The sequence below is a fragment of the Aegilops tauschii genome, chromosome 2 (assembly GCF_002575655.3).
Source record: "Aegilops tauschii subsp. strangulata cultivar AL8/78 chromosome 2, Aet v6.0, whole genome shotgun sequence".
Taxonomy (NCBI): domain Eukaryota; kingdom Viridiplantae; phylum Streptophyta; class Magnoliopsida; order Poales; family Poaceae; genus Aegilops; species Aegilops tauschii.
This window is the reverse complement of record NC_053036.3, coordinates 85,844,903-85,852,234: the sequence shown is the minus strand read 5'-3', so window position 1 is coordinate 85,852,234 and position 7,332 is coordinate 85,844,903.

Below are 7,332 nucleotides of genomic sequence, written 5' to 3'. Positions count from 1 at the left end.
TTCTGGCTACTATGGCTCGGCGGACTACCCCCCTCCTCGGCCACTACCTCGGCTTCTTCCTCAGTTTTGGCAAGTCCCTCTCCTCCTCCCTCTCCCTGTGCCCTGAGATGGTCCGGCCATCCAGCCGTGGCCGGTTGTGGTGCTCGATTTAGTGCTTGGTTCTGTGGTGCACGATGACTGATTTAGGGGTTGGTTCTGCGTTCATGCCATCTGTGATGGTGATCTTCTGGCCACCATAATCTTTCGGTTGTGGAAATTGGCCATGTGTTGGTTAAGTCAATTTGCTACTGTATATTCTGTTTGTTGGTGTTTGATACTTACATACTTATTTAGTCGACTAAGAATTAGCAAATTCGAAGCAATCCCCTAAGAAGGGTGACTTTTGATAGGATTTAGCCTTTTTTATATTCCCCTTGGCACGATACTATCTATCTTTAGTCTTGATCTAGCTTATTTGGGTTCATGATGGGATAAATGTTCCATTTTCCTGTAGCATGGTTTTTTGTTAATTAATCTCAAATATTAGATTTAAATTAGATTTATATCAGATTTCTGGCATTCTTATTGAATACTATCACTCAACTATGGATGAATATTAAACTGGTAGAAACTTGGGGATTAAGTGATCTTCAATGCTAGCAATGGAACTGCCACATTATTTTCTCGAGATTATTTGATGAACTGTTGGTTTCTGAACATCTGTGCAATTTTTTTCTGAAGCTTGGTGCCTGAATTTCAGTAATCCACATACGAAATGTCATGGTATTTGATAATATTGATTGTCAATAAAATCTGTCATTATCTTCCAGAATTTTACCATTCTCGGATGTTTAGAGTGGCTACTGCAAGTTCTTGGTTCTCTGTCAGATTTTGGAAGTGATGTTTGTGAAATTTCTGCTGACATCCTACGGTGTGTCATTTTATAGTTTTCTCATTATTTCCGTCCCGTCTATTGTTTGTCAATCATTTATGGTACCTATTACAAGTTTAGCGCTCTCCATCTGTATGCGTTGAAGCTTTTAGTGAAATTTCACTGACATGCAACATGGTACTGTACATCAACAATATAAGATTCTTCTTATAGCTAGCTTCAACTTAATGTCTTGAACAAGGCCATATACTCTTGTATCTTTGCTTATCTGCCGCTTTAAGTTGCATGTATAGGTATAGCCATTGTAGGCCACATTGTTGTGCTTCTATACTCTTGTTCCAGTGATTTGACCCCCGTGTTTGTTGGAAACAGTTCTTTGTGAATGACTTATGTGTTATCTGTAAACAAAAGGCATGACGAACGAATGCGTTTTCTACTGCTATATGCTAAATGTTTGACAGGAAGCAATTGTCTCTACTCATAGCTTACTAATTAGAGAATATGTGTGGCTTTTCCTGGCAGACTTTAATTAAGAAAGGGCTGGAATTTTTATATTCTTCCAAAATTAAGCTTTCTAATGAATCCTCGGTTATATTTTTCAGATCAAAAACCAATTTTCTGCTGCAAGGAAGAACCTCTGTGCCCCTTCGGCTCTGGCGGCGTCACCGACCGGTCAGCGGAGGCTGCGCTGTAACCTCCCTGTACGGCTAACATGGCTCGGCGGACTACCCCCTCCTTGGCCACTACCTCTGCTTCTTCCTCAGTTCTGGTGAGTCCCTATCCTCGTCCCTTTCTCGCTGTGCCCTGAGATGGTCGAGCCATTGAGCCGTGGCCGGTTGTGGTGCTGGCCATTGAGCCAATGAGTTACGACTTGGTTCATGTCGTCTTTGGTGGTGGTCTTCTAGCCACCACCATCTTGTGATTGTGATGATCTCGTTGTGAAAATTGGTTCACGTGTTGGCCAGGTCTATTTGCTACTGTATATTCTATTTGTTGGGGTTTGATACTTCCATACTTATTTGGGATCCTGACTAAGAATTAGCAAAATCAAAGCAGTCACCTCAGAAGGTTGACTTTTGTTTTTTATGATTTAGCGGCTTTTATACCCCATATCATGATACTATCTATCTCTAGTCTTGTTCTAGCTTAAGCTGGGTTCATGATGGAATAAAGTTTCCATTTTGTTGTAGCATGGCTTTGTGTTGATTAATGTCATATATTAATGTCAAATTAGATTTATGTGATCTCCATGGATGTACACGAGCTCCTGAGCAAAGTTAGATTTCCGATATTCTTATTGGATAGCGCTCAACTGTGGATTAACATTAAACTGATCGAAACTGGGGGACTAAGTGTTTCTTGAATGCTCGCAGTGGAACCGTTACATTATTTTCTTGAGCTTATCGATAAACTTTCGGTTTCCGAACATCTGTGCAATTGTTTTCTTAAGCTTTGGTGCCTGAACTTGAATAATCTGCATACGAAATGTTATGGCATTTGAAAACATTGGTTGCAAACATAGCAGTAGCAGGCTATATGATGTTGTTTGAGAAGAAGTGGGTATGCTGCTCTCATATTCTGCTCTTCTTGCAGGGAGTGTTACTATGTGCCAAAGTTGGTGCATGTGGTGATCCTGGCCCTGGCCTCGCTCGGTTGGAGGCTCACTATCCATCCTCGTTTTGTTGCCTGGTCACCATCTTTGAGGCTTTGGGCAGCGCCATCATTGGTGACAATTGTAATAACAGTTGTGATTTTAGTGCCTGGTAAGGAACACACCCACTCTCACTCTAGGTCTACCGTCCTGTACATGTATAGTGATTGCTTGTGCCTTGAGATTATCCTTGATTGAATGCTTCGACTGTCGAGGAAATCTTGTGCTAGTCACAATAGAAATATGTGCTTTTGGACTAGATACAACATGACTGCAGATTAAAATGCCATGATATCATTCCTGTACATGTATTATAACTGATTGCTCGTGTCTTTAAAGATAGAAAAGGTTTATTTATTCATCGCTGTGCCGCCAAGACCCAATATGTCAAGTATAAAACTGTAAGTGAAAGCTGGAAGTCTGACCCACTCACCCAGAGTTTAAGCCACATTCATTTTTTGTAGTAACTTAAGAATAGAAATGTAGAATTCACACATGCATGCGTTTGAGCTGGCTGCCTGTATGGTTGCTGAGGAAGTTATAATTCAAGTATGTTCTTTGGTCTAGAGTCTTGGTCTAGCTTACTTGGGTTCATGATGGGTTCCACAGGGGGTAACTTTCGATAGGATTTAATTTTTTTTATACTTCCCTTGGCATGCCACTATTTATCTCTAGTCTTGGTCTTGCTTTTTTGGGTTCATGATGGGATAAGGTTCCATTTTCCTGTAGCATGATTATTTGTTGATTAATCTCAAATATTAATGTCAAATTAGATTTACATGAGCTCCATGGATGTACACGAGCTCCTGAGCAAAAATAGATTTCTGGTATTCTTATCGGATAGCACTCAACTATTGATTAATATTAAACTGATAGAAACATGGCGACTAAGTGAGTCTTGAGCGCTCACAGTGGATCTGTCACATCATTTTCTTGAGCTTATTGATAAACTGTTGGTTTCCGAACATATGTGCAATTGTTTTCTGAAGCTTGGTGAATGAACTTGAGTAATGTACACATACGAAATGCCATGGCATTTGAATACACTGATTTTCAATAAAATCTGTTATTATGTTCCAGAATTGAACTATTCTTGGATGTTTAGAATTGCTACTGCAAGTTCTTGGTTCTCCGTCAGATTTGGGAAGTGATGTTTGTGAAATTTCTGCTGACATCCTACAACATGTTGTTTTATAGTTTTCTCATTATTTCTCTGACGCCTGTTGTTTGTCAATCATTTATGGAACCTATTGCATGTTTACTGCTCTCAGTCTCTCTAATTACTTCTGGTCGGAGTAGTAGCTAAGTGTACTGCACAGTACTGGTATATATTCAGGTCGTCCGATTTTCCACTACCAGATTCCAAACCATTCACCTATGTTAAGTCTAGGTTCTCTAGGAGTTGTCATAATCTGCACAAGCACCTCCCTGTGTCACAATGTTCGTGCCAAAATATGCATACTATTATTATTACTATGACCGAAAGACTATAGGGAAGGGCTCCCTGCCAATAAAATTTATTAACGAGAACATAAATTACAACAACAAGAAGGGGATGTCCAACGGAAGGGGGTATACATGGTGATCTCCCTGCCCCTCTACCCCCACATCTCGATCTGGAACTGTACGTTTTTTTTAATATTTTGGTTAACTTTTACTGTAACTGGTTGGATGCTCAGTTACTTGTATGAATAAATATTGTTGTATTAGATGTTTACTTGTACGGATACATATTATTGTGCAGCGGTACGACGAAGATAATTTATGGTTTAAAGGGAGTTCATATTGATGTACTTCTGCTCATGTATCACTACTATTCATTTCAGACAAATCTCCAGAGTTGAATTTTCTTTGCCTACACTTTGGTTGTTGAGGACAGAACCGGTTATTTCGTATCACGGTGTATTTGCTGAATTATTGTTGTTTGTAGAGCTGGCTCTAGACTACATTGTTCTTGTCCTGCACTTCCTTTCCAACCATTATAGTATTGCATGGCTCAATTGTTTAGACAGAGTTACCCTTGTAATATGAGAGTTCTACTAAATGTTTCAAAATTGAATGAAGCTAAGTGCTATCCTAGCACTATTTGTTGATTAATCTCAAGTATTAGTGCCAAATTATATTTACTTGAGCTCCATGGATGTACATGAGCTCCTGAGCAAAATCAGATTTCTGGTTTTCTTATCGGATAGCACTCAACTATGGATTAATATTAAACTGATAGAAACTTGGGGAGTATGAGTCTTGAATGCTCACACTATCACATTATTTTCTTGAGATTATTGATAAACTGTTGGTTCCGAACACCTTTGCGATTGTTTTGCCTGAACTTGAGTAATCTAGATAGGGAAAGTCATGGCATTTGAAAACACTGATTTTCAATAAAATCTGTTATTTTTCCAGAATTGTACTGTTCTTGGGTGTTTAGAGTGGCTACTGCAAGTTGTTGGTTCTCTGTCAGATTTTGGAAATGATGTTATAGCTAGCTTCAACTTAATGTCTTGAACATGGCCATAGTCTTTCGATATAATGTGTCGTTAGTAACATCTTTTTGCATTTTAACTGGATTGTATGTAAGCTGTAGTACAAATCTCTATTTTAAGGCTAGGGACAGATTCAGCGTGACTGCGTGAGCATGTTCAATCCATTTTTTCAGAAAAAGGGCATTCTGACTTGTCTCATTTTTTGTATTGCAGTTGAGTGGGCTGTAGCTATCCAGAGAGATAACTACACATCTTATATTGGTCACTATCCATTGTTGGTGTATTTTGCCATTGCTCAGAATAAACCAACAGAAAATTTACGCCGGTACTGATGATGGCCTCCTGTGCTAGCGTTGATGTCAGCTCCGCTCGGCAATTTATAAATTGTGGATATTTTGGCCCATAAAAATTGAATATGCGTGTGGTTTGTGCAGGACCCCCGTCTCGTTTCTGTTGGTAGAGCGGCCAACGGCCAGGAGAAGCTGCTGCAGTTGCGGATTCTTTTGCCTCCCATCTGGTCACAGTCGCGCGCCGGGAGGGAAAGGAGCCTTCTGGCTCCGACCCTGCTACTATGGAAGGTCCCCTCCCATCTCCTCTCTCTGTTTGGTTGGTTTTGGTTCTAAAAGGAACAACATTTGTTTGTCTTGCAGCAGGAGTTAAATTTTAAATATAATCAATATCTAACTAGTGCATAATCTACTCTAGAGTTAGTATTCTTGCTGTCAATCCTCACTCCTAGGCATCATCATTTACCCTAATTGACAGTTATTTACAGGTCTTGTACATAAGATGATTATAATTTCTTCTTGTTGTGAATGTTTGAGCTCGGAGCTACTGATAGCTGGTGATTATAATATTCTACGGGTTCCTAAGCACATGTAGCTTTTGATAGCTGGTCTATTTAAAAAAAACTGCGTTCAGAGCAATATATGGTTGCTGTGATGCTTCTGATTAGGCCCCGTTTCTCTTGCCTCTTCAAAAACACATGGCTTATGATGTAGAGATAAATGAGATCAGGAACTAGGGCTAGTATTAGTAAGTTACTACTGTTAATCCTACCCCCACATTGGTAGATTGGGAGCTGCTAAAAAGTCTTTTACTCAAGATGATAGCAATTTCTTGTTGTGAACTCAATTTTTTTATCTTGTTGCTACTGTTTCTGGTTAGGCCTTTTTTGTACTCATCTTACTGTTGCTAAAGGGTTGGGATCAAATGTTGTGTCTTCAGTGTCCACCACAGTTTGTGAACTGAAGAGAATTTGTTTCCTGGATTTAAATTGTTTAGGGTTCGGTTATGTAGTTTTCCTCTACTATGCAGCTAAGGGTTGGATATGATGCATGTGCTCAGTTTGTGTAAAGGCTGACTATGTGTTCGTTTTGGTGTTCCTATGGTTTGCTATACTTGTCCCTGTCAATGCGAGTTGCTGATGTTTAGGTTCAGTGCCTTTCATAGTCCTCATGACACTATGCCTTCTGAGTTATGATAATGCTATTGTATGGTTTTGTGATAGTTGTTGTAGCAAATAAACTCTCTGTTCTATTTTGTTAACCTAAACCTTGTAATAATCTCTCCTTGTGGTGTTTGCTTGTGCCTTTTTAAACATTCCTAACATAGAATAACCCTTCTCAGCTGCAGGTGTTTTCAACTGTTGACAACCAGACGCAAATGGGTATCTATGTGATGACTATAGAGAACAAGATCCTGGGCGAGTTTGACCTTGTCGGCACCCCGCCAGCACCAAGGGGCACGGAGCCGCCACAGACCAAGCCAGTTTCCTCCACAATTGCATGTCGAGGGAGGAGCAGCGTCGGCTGCTACCTCTGCATGTTTACAACGCCCCCACCAGAACCAGGCTGCTTGCGGTAGCCAAGGTAATCTAATCTATCCATCACTTACGGTTATTTTTTGATTCACCGGGAGAAGCATATTGCTTCGACTTATGCCCAGTTCCTAGTTTCTAGTAAATGAAACTATTGGTGATTGTCCTTTATTTTGCTTGGTCATTACTACACTGTTCTCTTGTAATTAGATCCCTTAGATCACCATATGTAGGAGTTAATTTGAGTGGAGAAGCGCAAGTTAAACATAAGAACATATATAATAATCTTGGACATTTGCTTCAAGACTTGCTCTCTACTTTACAATAGTTGGCCTTGATTGAACATTTGTTCTCTTCTACTGTGGGACAGCTGTCCAGTGAGTTTATTTTGCATGGAAATGGCATGTAAAATGGAAACTTATTCGCAGGACATCACTTACTTTGAGGGATGCATTTTTTGGATGAAAAAGATGATATTAAGAGCTCCTATGATGTTTCCTGCACCCCC